Raw genomic sequence first — 13,615 nt, forward strand, 5'->3', positions numbered from 1 at the left:
TACTCTCCCTTTGCCCCTCCCCCCCAACATGCTCCCTCTCCCCCTTTCAAAAACAGTATATATAATAATATTAATAGCCAACATTTCTTGAGTACTTAGCACATGCCAGACATTCTTTTCACGGATAAACTCACTATTCCTACAAGGTAGAGACTACCATATTTCTTGAGTACTAAGATATATACTTTGTCATACTTTAACGTGTCTATAATTAGAATGCATCTTGCAGAAGAGAGCATTTCACAATCATTATCAGACCATAGTTATGATACGATTGTGATCGTCTGTATATACACAAATTTGGTCAGAACTGTTTCTTTTGTCATTTTAATTGAGCTGTTTGCCTTTTTGGTACTGCATACTGTTTTTTTTTTTTTTCTTTCTTAATAGTTCATGAAATAATAGTGTCTTATAATGAGTGGTATATTAGGTCCAGCGAGCTATAATATTATAAAATCTCTGTTTTAGAAACAAGAAACAAAAGCGTGAATAGCTTATGAAAATTATCCAATTGCCCAGAGTCTTTACTTTTTAGCATTACCCTATACATCCAAAAAGTCAGAGTGGAACACAAAGAATTTCTTATAGAATGGTGCCCCAGCAAAGTCTGGGTGGGCCCCAGCTTGCCATTAGAAACACCTAACACAGTAGTCATTATTCCTTGAAAAGTGAAATGTTCATGAATTGCTTCCTTCCATTGCCCAAGATAGAAAATTTGGAAAAGAAAGGAAACATGACTAGTGATTTCCTGGTCCTCATGAGAAAACTTTACATTGTGTATACTTCTAGTCACTCTATTGTGTCATCGTTGATGGAGACTCAGCATCGTGATTAGTAGGAACAATCTCCATTCCTGCAGTTTGTGGGACCATGGGGTTATAACTTCTACCATCAAGGACAGTTAGCCAAGGTCTCTCTCTTTCTCTTGTAAACAGAGCAATAATCCCAAACAGAACATAAGAGATATGATTTGTAATCCAGTACGGTACTCTTTAATTCTTATGTGTAGTGGCCAGCATTTTAATTAAGAATGTGTTGGCATATGTTGGCCAGAATCCTGATTCATGGAGTCATTCTGTGCTCCAAGAACAAGGACAAATTATCACTGCCTGAAATAAAGAAAGAACGGGCCCCAACAATACCAACAACATGTTAGCTCAACTGATTTCTGATAGACCTTTTCTACAAAAGGCCATTGTAAAATATAATACAATAAGGTAATTTTTTTACAGACTAAATAGCTTTAAATTTGAACAGGCAGCTATTAAGAAGGAAGTATCAGTATTAAAGAAATCAGATCAACATTTGGATAGTAGATAGGATGCATGTTGTCATAGTATGTGCAAGCCAGTGTGCATACCAAAATGACAGATGTTCCTCAGCTCACCACAAAATTTATCAAGGGCCACATGGTGTGGTAATTATAGGGGGTGGGTGTTATACATGTAATCAGGGGAGTTCTCTAGGAAAATACCATCTTACCTCAGGGTGGGTCAGTTTCACTTACAGGAAATATGTGTACACATTCAGTTCTACAAGTATCTTGACTAATTCCTTTCTATCCTAGACCCTTAAATTTAACCCCCCCCAAAATTTTTTTTAATTGGAGGGAATTGGGGCAAATGTTTTAAGTACTCATTTGTTTAACTGTTGGCTAATGGAATATACTAATGTGCTACCTCAGATTAGAGATGCCATAACTCCCAGTTAAATAACAGATAGTCCACAGAAAAACAACAAGTAAAATCACTCTAGTATGAGACTTGTGTTTGGATTGTATTTTTTTTCCAATTCCTAACAGGCCAATGCAGGTAGAACGATGAATCCATTAACAAGGTGTGTCTATCCTACTCCAAATCAAAGTAATTTTACTACCATTGTATAATAGATAATATATACCTGTAACTTACATTGCCAATTAAAAAATTTCATACTTACCTACTCCCTTTCATCTGTAAATCTTAAAATCTTAACATTATTCATCTAGGATACTATGTAAAATGGCTTTAGCTCTTTGGAATTTCAAGGTGTGTCTTCTAACAAGACCTAGAAGCAGCCTGTTGCCTTCCAGCACAGAGTTCAGCTTCCCACACATAGCTCAGGAGCTCACAAAGCCATATTTTTCTCAGAACACAAGACTAGCTCTTAGCCTCCTCCAATTCAGAATGCACTTTGTGGTCTCTGCAATTTCTTGACTCCATGGGGTCTTCCTCAAGTCTTCAATTCCCCACATGTGTTTTTTCTCTTCTTTTGATGGTTTTTTGGCTTTCACATTTTGACAAATCAGAAAAAGATCAAACCCAGCCAAAACCTGTCTTTCATTACAGTTTGCTCCAGTTGAAATGTTAAATTTTCTCACTTCCATGGAATTAGACTAAATTATGATCCAAACCGAAAGATGAATTGGGTTCATCTTTTCTCTCACTCCTATCCACATTGCAAATAACTCCTTTTTCTTTTGCCTCACTGAATGTATCTTTTGCCCTCTTTGCTTCACCTTTGTCTAGGTGGACTGCTCACTCCTCAGGTGGATTTATAGAAACACAACTTAGTTTGCCTTCCAGCATTCACACAAAATGCTATACCTACACAAATCACCTCCACTTAATGTCCACGGGATGATGGGTGACGACTATTAGAAGTTATCTGAGGCTGTTGGCATGTATTTCTCAAACACTCATCTGCACGGCTATATTTGGTCAGCCAATTACAGTAAACAGATCTGAGACTATCAAAGCAGTCAGCAAGCTTGAAGTCAGGGGTTAAAACATTACAGAGAGGCAAATGAAGGCTCAACAAAGAGAAATGGAGAAAGAGGAAAGGCTAACGGATTTGAAGCAGATGATTTCTGAAACTGTTCCAAGAAGAAATGAGAAAAGGCAGAGCTGAAGGTGGTTGAGTGCTAGAGACCATCAAGACAGCCATATACAAAACATTTCCAGATCAAATGTCCAGGAGAAATAAAATAATAAGCAAGAATCCCCTGCTTTGCTGACCGGTTGTGGCATTTGCTCAGCTGCTTGTGAACAAATAGCTGTTTGCTCAGCACAACACTTATCTGACAGCAATCCTGAAGTGACATGAATCATTGCTGAAAAGACTAATGCTTACAGATTGCTTCCTTATGACTTAGAGTGTTAGGTATAGAAGAAATAGAAGGAAATGAAGACAATATCTCCTTTGGGTTCCCTATGTCTTCTCAATGGATCAGAAGAGAAACTCGAAAATATTCCTTTGGTCCAAACTGCCACAAAATTGTATTAAGATTATGAAAATATAAGTACTTAAATGTGAGGATTCATTAGTCTGTTCTTGCAGCTTTATCCCTCAGTATCCTCTGGTTATCTTTCATAGGCCCCTACAGATTCTCTTTCCACTCTCCTCCACCCCACTCTTCCCTAGAAAGCTGAACTGGGTGGACTACAATACATTCCTTCAAGGCTCCGTTTGGGTTCAGCCCTGGGGAGCTATGGCAGGTCAGAGGAATTTATGGTACTTAGTCCCCTGGCTACCTCCCTGTGGCCTTCTGTTGGCTCTCCCTATCCAAGGAAGGTCTTCACTCAAAATGATGTTCTTTTCTGTGTTCAGGAAACTGCTGCCTCCCTTCTGCCTCTAATTCTGCAGGCTCAAGAGTGGAAACAGGCTTTATAGCCCCAGGGTGATGCATTATCCCTTATGGTTTCCTTATACCTTGACAACACCTTTGGATCTAATCCTTTCATGAAACTTTCCTTGAGTCATTGGGATTTAGTGTATCCTCTCTTCCTCATTGGCACCAGGACTGATAACTTTTTCTGATTTGCCCATACCTCTGTTTATAAGATGACCCATAATCTTCACAATCTAGATAAGGGTACATGATCAATTCCAGAAATGTTTTACCCTGGAATTGCTAAGGTAAATTCTAGATTATTCACTGGCAAATTATCTGGCTCAGAAATTTTTTTTCCAGCTCTATCCTCCCTTTTACTCCTCATTGTTTGCTTTTAGGATTTTTAAGTAAGCCAATTCCAATTCTGTTAATTTGACAAAAGAATCACATTGATTTGAAAGTACAGAAACACATTTTATGTCATCAGTGGAATTTCCTTATTTATGCATTCTCTGTCAATGAGGAAAATAATGACTGACACTTTGTGGAGCATATATACTTGTCATTTTTCTAAGGACTTTATATCCATTCTCTCATCCAATCCTTGCAAGAGCTCTACAGGATAGGGATCTATTATTATTGTATCACTATTTTACATATAAGAAACTGAGGCTCAAGGAGGGAAGTAAAATACCCAAAGATATACCCCTGGTTAGTGGTGTATATGGGATTACTAACTGCAAAAGTTGGCTATTTGACAGACTTCCTAATTGTTCATGCTTTATGTATTTGAAGTGGTGCTTTATGTACTTAATGGTGCATAACAAACCACTTCAAAACTTAGTGACTTAAAACAACAATCTATTATTTTCTTCCACTCACTAGACTATCTGAAGAGTAGCTACCACAGGTGTACTCTCAGGCATTTTTTTGGTGTGTTTATTACCCTGGCCTAAGTAAACTCTAATGAGTACAGAACACAGGGTACTATGGAGGAAGGGTGAGGAGGGTGGTTGGTACAACAGGGTTACAGTTTGAATTAGGAATCAAGATTGGAGGTAGGAAGAGGAGTCCAGATTAATGGTAAGGAGGAAGTGCTCAGCAGAAGAATCAGGAGTACCATTAAGAGTTGGGCTCTGTACTTCGAGCCCAGACTCCCTTCTTCAGTCATGTAACTTGCAGCATGATATGAACACAAATGTGCAAGCCAGAGGAAGAAGGAGAGCAGAACATCACACAGTTAAAGAAGGCATGGCCTACTTAGACTCTCACTGAACTCATTACTTAGATACAGAGAGAAAAGCCATAGCTAGTTTTACCCTCCAAAAAATTAAACTTGTACATTGCTGTGTTGAAGTTGTATCTGCTTTTTTAAAACTTGAGAATGACCATTTAATATAAAAAAAGTTTTGGGACACTTCATTTTCAAAATTATCTAAGATCCAATTCAATCACAGCTTCTCTAGTCTCAGGGGAGGTCTCAGGGGAGAGTAGAAGATGCAAAATCAAATAAAGGAGTTGCAATTTTAAATAAAATAATTACATACAACATTATTGAGTGTTGACATTTTTGTTTTTCAAAATAAGAACCAGATTAGGTAAGTGAAAATAATGTTTAAAGAAATATATACTTTCAAAAAAAAAAAAGAAATATATACTTTCTTCACTAAAATATTGCCTTAAATGTTTATTTTTATTGTAATGAAAACTTCAAGCTGGTTTTGTGATTTTTAGTCAGGTTTCCCACCAGTCTAGATGACATACATTTTAACAATTTTTTTAAAATTTTTATTTATTTATGATAGTCACAGAGAGAGAGAGAGAGAGAGAGAGGCAGAGACACAGGCAGAGGGAGAAGCAGGCTCCATGCACTGGGAGCCCGACGTGGGATTCGATCCCGGGTCTCCAGGATCATGCCCTGGGCCAAAGGCAGGCGCCAAACCACTATGCCACCCAGGGATCCCTTTAACAATTTTTTTATTTCATCAACTGGCTGTGGTCCTCAGGTTCAGTGTAAGAATAATTACATACTACAAATAATTGGAAAAAATCCTTGATGACAATTTATTCTCTGGAATAGTGAATACATATAATTTGATAGAAACAGAGTAGCAATAGCTAACTCTAATTTATTCACTGTAACTGGCAACAAAAGAATATAGTTAATTAAGATCTTAAAGACTGGAAGTCCAGTATTTTAATCAATAATCTCAATCTTCTCACTAAACAAAATATTTCATTGCGAGTAGATTCTCTGTACTTTTATTCCCATTTTGAGTTTGTTGTTGTGTTTTTTAAAAAGATTTTATTTATTTATCTACAAGGGACACAGAGAAAGAGGCAGAGACATAGGCAGAGGGAGGAGAAGCAGGCTCCATGCAGGGAGCCTGATGTGGGACTCGATCCCAGATCCCAGGATTACACCCTGAGCCAAAAGCAGACGCTCAACTGTTAAGTGTTAAGCCACCCAGGGGTTCCCCCCCCCCCATTTTGTTATTGAATGTCTATTTTGTGAATTTGAAATATATTATGCATGTGATGAACATTTATGAAACACTCCCTGAGGGTAAAACTCTGTCAGGTGTCAGAGGGTACCACAGTTTAGTCCATCACTTTAGTAAACCCAGAATTTGGGGAAGAAGACAGACAGGCAGATATGTGTAATTGGACATTTCTGCCTCTCAAGATATGGGTATAGCTGTCTTCTACTCTTACCAAGTTTACGGCCTGTGAAAGTTTAAATTGTACCCTAGATTTCTTCCATTTCCTTCCTCACTGACTGGGCTCCTGTTTCTGTGTGTGGGCAGCTTCTGTGATGACTCAGTGGACTCATGTGAAAATTCAGCATCTCTTTAAGTCCAATGTTTAAAATGTTTTCATTCACACTCATTAGCCTAATAAACTTCACAGAAAATGGTATGAAAGGAAACAGGTGAGAAATCACAAGAATGCCCATAATATATATAAGGGAGCTAAGAGGACAGATCATCTGGAGAGCTTACTATCATTTCAAGACATTCATGTTCACCAATTGCCACCAATGACCACCATGCCTTTGTGAGATTTCACCCTTTAACAATTTTTTGTGCCTAGTCATGTGCCTAGTCCTTGCCTCTCTCCCCATCTTGCTCTTACCTCTTCTCAACCACTTCCACTTCTTTTTTCTTTCTTTTTTCTTTTTTTTTTTTTTTTTTTAAGATTCTATTTATTTATTCATGAGAGAGAGAGAAAGAGAGAGAAGCAGAGACACAGGCAGAGGAAGAAGAAGGCTCCATGCAGGAAGCCCGACATGGGACACAATCCTGGATCTCCAGGATCAGGCCTTAGGTGAAGGTGGTGCTAAACCGCTGAGCCACTGGGGCTGCCCACCCCTTCCACTTCTCAGCCTTCAGCCTTCCTTTCCTTCTCTTCTGATTGCAATAGAAGCTCCAAATTGTTTTTCCTTTACTAGACAGCACAATGCTCCCCTCCTCTGAGGTCTTAAATCATCTGGTACCTAGATATTTTCAACAAAGAATTCTCTCCCTAAAAGAAATTCTTGTGCAAACTATAAATCAGATTTTAAAATTTTCTCTCTTATTACATACTCCTAATTTAATGCAACAAAAATAATATTATATTATTAGTGATCGCTTATAGAAGTGAAATTTATATATCTCTATACAGATAAATAGAAATTAATATGTATAATTGTGGGACTATATGACGGTTATTTTTCTTTTTCTACTGTTTGTCAGAATATTGGGTAATAAGACAGTTTTGGAGTAATGAAAAACATCACTTAAAAAGACTATGTATAGGGGCTCCTGTGTGGCTCAATCAGTTAAATGTCTGACTCTTGACTTCAGCTCAAGTCATGATCTTAGTGTTGTAAGATCATTCCCCATGTCAGGCTCCTAGCTCAGCAGGGAGTCTGGTTAAGATTCCCAGATTCTCTCTCTCCCTTTCCCTCTACCCCTTCCCTCCCACCTAGCTCTCTCTATCTCTCTCTCTCTTTCTCTCTCTCTCAAATAAATAAATAAATATTAAAAAAAAAGACTAGATAAGTTTTAAGCCGATAATGATAAATCTGAAATCTGACCACTGGGTCAGAACCTTATGATTATATTGCTTGAACTAATTACAGAGACTAAAGGCTGTTTCCACATCTCTGGAGAAAATGTGCCAGGTATGAATATAATTCATCTTAAAGCAGAGGAAAGATAAAGTGCCAATGCTCTGATTTGGTGCAGAGCTGCAAGGTTAGAAGTGAATGACTTGTGACATCCAGTGACAATGAATGATGTTATATATCACATGGCTTCTGTCTCAGTTCCAATGAACTTGGCCTAAGAAGCTCAGGATATGAAGTTTATATGTGAACCAAAAATCCAGGCCACACTTAAGAAACACCTACCAAAAAAATTATAAATTCTGATAGAAATGCTAATACAGTGCAGATACAAGGCAGAAACGAACACTGCTGCTGGCCATCAGGTCAACAGAAACAGCTGCCCTACTGAAGTCATGTATAACAGAAAGCACTCTTTTACCAGAATAAATCTTTTCCTGACTTGACAATTTGATGGTAGGGGTAGGGTGTCTTATAGGGGAATCTTGCTATTCATAAGTCCTTACTCTTTTACAAAAAACCTACAAGGCAATAAGATCTTTACTACTCAGAGGAAACATAGGCAAATTACTTATACCAGTCACCCAAGGTCTTTATTCATAAATAGTATCCAACCACCAATAATCACCAGGTGTTACAGGAAAATAAATAGCAAAATGTGTTATTTTGGAAAAAGAAAAAAGAATAAAGCAGTGACATTTAAAATAGAATGACAAAGAGGTACCTGGATGGCTCAGGTAGTAGAACATGGGACTCTTGATCTTGGGGTTGTAAGTTTGAATCCCACGTTTGATGCAGAGTTTACTTAAAAAGAAAATTTTTAAATAGATCGATCAGTAGATAAATAGATAAAACAGAGTGGCAAAAATAAAAACTCCAGTGGATAGTCTGAAAAATCAAAAGATTGGACTGATTAAATGGAAGGAAAAGTTATGAAGTTTCTTAGAATGTAGATCACAATGAAAAAGAGAGGATAAATATGAGAAAAAAGGTAGAGACTGGAGGGAGACTTACGAGGCCAACATCTACTCAGTAGAATTCCCATCAAGAGAAAGAGAAAATGGGACTCCTGGGTGGCTCAGCTGTTGAGCGTCTGCCTTTGGCTAAGGGTGTGATCCTGGTTCCAGGATCAAGTTCCACAGTGGGCTTCCTATGAGGAGCCTGCTTCTCCCTCTGTCTATGTCTCTCTGCTTTTCTCTATATGTATCTCATGAATAAATAAATAAAATCTTTTTAAAAGAGAGAAAAAAAGAGATAATGGAGGGGAAGGAAATAAGAAAGGAAAATTAGTCTTAGATGGAGAAATACAGGCATCAAGGAAGCATCTTAGAAGGCATCTTAGAAGGAGAAATACAGGCATCAAGGAAGCATCAAGGTAGAATTGGTAGAATATATGTTAAAAGACTTATAGAACTCTTGATGAAATATCAGAATCAAAGAGGAAATTCTAAAAGCTTCTAAAGAATCAAAATAGATTACTCACAATGAAGAAGCTGCCCAATACCTGACATTTCGCCAGAGGCACTGAACACTTGAGAGCAATAATGCAAATTTTATTTGGTGCATATGTTTCAGAATGATGTCTGGAAGAACATACATCAAACCTTTGGAAGTTGAGGGAAGTAGAAAGGAAGATCCACTTTTTCCTTTCTCCCCTAATATTGTTTTAATTTTTAGGATCATCTTTTATTACTTCCATAATTAATTTAAAAGAAATTATTAACTCAATAGCAGTGAACAAAATTAATTAGCAGTGAAAGAGACTAGAGGCTGTTAATTCAGTTAGATGGTTGTTATGATAGTCGCCAGTAAGAAACTGAGGCAGAAAAAAACTACAATAACAGAAATCAGAGGCCAGATTCAAAGAGCATTTTTTAAAAGATTTTATTTATTTATTTGAGAGAGAGAAAGCACAAGCAGAGGGAGGGGCAGAGGGAGAGGGGCAGCAGACTCCCTACTGAGCAGGGAGCCTAATCCCAGGTCCCTGGGATCATGACTTGCCCAAAGGCAGACACTTAACTGACCCAGGTGCCCCCCCAGATTCAAAGAGCATTTTGAAGATATTTCTGACAATTTAGTCAGCTATTGAAATTAAGAAGAAACAAGAAAGAAACGATGAAGATGATTCTTAAAATTCTTAGCTTGAATGACTAAATGAATGACCATTCAGTTAGGAAAGACAAAAGAGGAAGAGATTTACATTGGATATTAGGGAAAAGTTGATTATATGTTTATTTTGAGTTTGAGCAATAGGTAGAGCATTCATACAAAAGGCCTTGCCTGTGGTCTGAAATGGAGGCTGGAATTAGGGAAGAATGTCAGGTGTGGAGATAGCTGGGCCATGAGATATACAGACAAGAGAGACAAAGACTGATGGCAGAGCCTTATGGGAAGCCCTGCACATAAGGTAGCTGAGAGGGAAAAAAAAAAAAGTGCCACCTGGGAAGAAGCATTCAGAAAGAAAGAAGAATCTGGAGAGTTGAATGTCACAGCTAAAGAAGGACATTTTCAACAAAGAGGGGAAGTCTTTGCTACATCAAAGGATTAAGGAGGAAGAGTAAAAATGAAAGTTTTGGCAACTGACAATGTCATTTGAGAAATTTCAGGTTAATAAATGTTTAAATGGTCAAATAATCTTGTATAGTATATTAAATGCTTCATCAATTGTTCTCATATGGGTAACTATTACTGAGGGGCTTTTAATATCTTAGCAAGACAAGGGTAGAAAATCTCTTTCCAGGGTACATAATAGCTAGATTTCAAGAGGACATCTGAAGTCAAAGAGTCAACCCTTTAGGGATGGGTTTCCAGGATTCCAAGCTGAGGTCAAACCACATATCTAGGAATGCCAAGTCCAAAGAGAAGGCTGGGACTGATTCCAGGGCAGAGATCAAAGCCAACAGGAGCAAGACCAGAGCCAGAGGAAAGACTGAGAGTACAAGGACACTAAGAGCAACAAGATGGTCTGAGAGTCAGTCAGAGGACATTTTATCTACTGCTCTGTGTTTGAATCTAATATGTTTCCTGTCTTCAATCACTCCTCCTCTGTTTTATTAAAGTTGACAGGCAAATGAGGTATCTGATAGTATTTCCCACAGAAGAAAGTTTTAATCATTTATATCCCCAAGATCCACAACCTACACAAATAACCATAGAGAGAATATTGATGCTTTTCTAATGTATATTATGATGAAAGAGATCATAATCTCCATTGTTGTAATAGGGGAGGTGGCTCCTTTACAATATTCAGCTTTTTACATCTTCCATTGAACATGTTTTCTGTTCTAAACTTCTCTAGTACATATTGCTAAATCATATGTCTGGCTCTACCTTTGTATTATCATCTTTTTAACCATACACATTCTATCTTTCCTTCTGTAGGGTAAGAGATACACATATGACATGTGCTTTACTCTCCTTTTAATTCTCTACATCCCTAGAACAATGTCTACAATGTTACATGTTCTTTTTTTTTTTTTACATGTTCTTTATCTAAGTTTATTATCACTTATTAATAAGTGATAACAAAGATAATGACCACTAAGGATTATTCATAGTATTTCCTTATATAGATTTTTATACTTTTAAAAGTATTTTAATGTACAAAAAGATCTTTTACTTTTATGAGAATTTCTTTTTTTTTTTTTTTTTTTAAGATTTTATTTATTTATTCGTGAAAGACCAGAGAAAGAAAGGCAGACACAGGCAGAGGGAGAAGCAGGCTCCATGTGAGGAGCCCGATGTGGGACTCGATCCCGGGTCTCTAGGACCACGCCCTGGGCCAAAGGCAGACGCCAACAGCTGAGCCACCAGGCATCCCATGAGAATTTCTTAAACAGAAGAATTGATTACTATTTAATAGTTAGGCAACCTGAAGTTCAAGAAATTCAATTATTTTTTTCCAAAAGATTCAGTATTAAAGCCAGAATCCAGATTTCTTGGTTCCTAATTGAGTTTTCCTCTACTAACAGAGCGGCTATTAATTGTCTATAATAATTGATATTTGAAGAACTAAACCTATCCAATGCCAGTGGTTTTTATGGGGTGGTGGCAGGGAGATTGGAGTGGGGGGGGGTAAAGGGCAGGTGCTGGAGTGTGTTTGCATGTACTACTCTTCAAGAAACAGTTGGAAATATATTGTGTCATCATACTGTGCATTATCACAACGGGTGGAAAATGTTTGTGGCATTTAATGAGATGGGATGTTAACCACCTTGCAATACTGGCTACAACACAATGAGAATTAACCCATCTGAATAGCAATTACTCTCCTATTGAGAAATTCAGCAAGTTTAGGCAAACAAAGTGAATTATATTCACCTCTTCAAATTATAATCTTCCCTATCAAAAATCTGCAAAACAAAAGTCAAAACTTTTAGCCATTATTGAACATACGAATGTCAAGTGTCCAAAAATTAGTCTTACAGGAGGTAACTAAGCAAAAGCAAGAATTCAGCACACAATCCAGGCTCATGCTCATATTCTTTCTACATAAAAATACAATTCCTACATCCTCACAAAAATAATCACATAGGCAGCATGGTGTGTAATTTACACCAAGATTTAAAGAATTCTAAGCACCAAGGTGCCAGTTACAGGCTTCACTGAAATTGTAACTTGTGAATCACCCTTTACTTGTCTTAATAGAAAAGAGAGTTAAGTAGAGCTATCCTGAATCTTTTCTTAAAATCAGAAGCTTTCTGCTTCTCTTCCTTTGAGCATGCTTTAATAATTGAGTTACCTCAGACTTATGACTCTCTCTTGCTCAGGGTTTTCACAGGAGATCCCTGATTTCTGATGCTTCACATCAGCCTCTCTTTTGGCCCAAACGGATTCCTTTTGCCCATTCAGCAAAACAAAATGAAAGGAAATGTTATAGAAAGCTCTTTTTCTCACATTGCCACAAACTCTGTAACAAGTTTTATCCCTTTCAGGATAAAGCTTTCTTGGCATTTATGGCATGAAGCTACCCATCTTATTTTCCCTCCCATTATTAGCTCCCTTGTATTACATTTTAAAATATTTAGTATTGAGGGGCACCTGGGTAGCTCAGTCGGTTGAGTGTCTGACTCTTGGTTTCAGCAAGGTCATGATCTCAGGGTCATGAGATCAAGCCTCAACTCTGGCTCTGCCCTCAGCAGAGAGTCTGCTTGAGATTCTGTCCCTCTGCGCCCTCAACCCATTCATGTGCATGCTCTCTCCTTCTTTCTAAAATAAATAAATCTTTTAAAATATATTTAGGGCAGTCCAGGTGGCTCAGCAGTTTAACACCGCCTTCGCTCCAGGGCGTGGTCCTGGAGACCCGAGATTGAGTCCCGTGTCAGGTTCCCGGCATGGAGCCTGCTTCTCCCTCTGCCTGTGTCTCTGCCTCTCTCTCTCTCTCTCTCTCTCTCTGTCTCTCATGAATAAATAAATAAAATCTTTTTAAAAATAATAAATAAATAAATAAATAAATAAATAAATAAATAAATAATCAAAATATATTTAGGGTATTGAAAAAAGTTTCCTATACTTTAACATTTAGAGACACATTTCTTTTTTTCTTTTTTTCTTTTTTTTTAAGATTTTATTTATTTATTCATGAGAGACACACACACACAGAGAGGCAGAGACACAGGCAGAAGGAGAAGCAGGCTCCATGTAGGGAGCCCCACGTGATACTCGATTCCAGGTCTCCAGGATCATGCCCTGGGCTGCAGGCCTCACCAAACCGACCAGCCACCCGGGCTGCCTGAGACACATTTCTTAAAAGGATATATATACCTTTGGGATTTTTTATGGTGTTTAGGGGGAGAATGTAGAACTGAAGGAATATTTCAGGTACAAAAAAAGTTCTCACCTATGGCCCTTTAAAATGTAATTGTGACAGCAAATGAATGTTTTAGTTAATCAATAAATCATAAAATCTTTCC

The 13,615-nt window shown here is 37.7% G+C and overlaps 1 protein-coding gene across 4 annotated transcripts in view; it reads left to right on the plus strand.

Annotated features, from left to right (window-relative positions):
• PALLD (palladin, cytoskeletal associated protein) overlaps nt 1-13,615 on the plus strand; it is a 421,753-nt gene that overhangs the window by 38,343 nt on the left and 369,795 nt on the right. The window lies entirely within an intron of this gene.

Source organism: Canis lupus, chromosome 25 (genome assembly GCF_011100685.1).
Source record: "Canis lupus familiaris isolate Mischka breed German Shepherd chromosome 25, alternate assembly UU_Cfam_GSD_1.0, whole genome shotgun sequence".
In the NCBI taxonomy this organism is placed as follows: domain Eukaryota; kingdom Metazoa; phylum Chordata; class Mammalia; order Carnivora; family Canidae; genus Canis; species Canis lupus.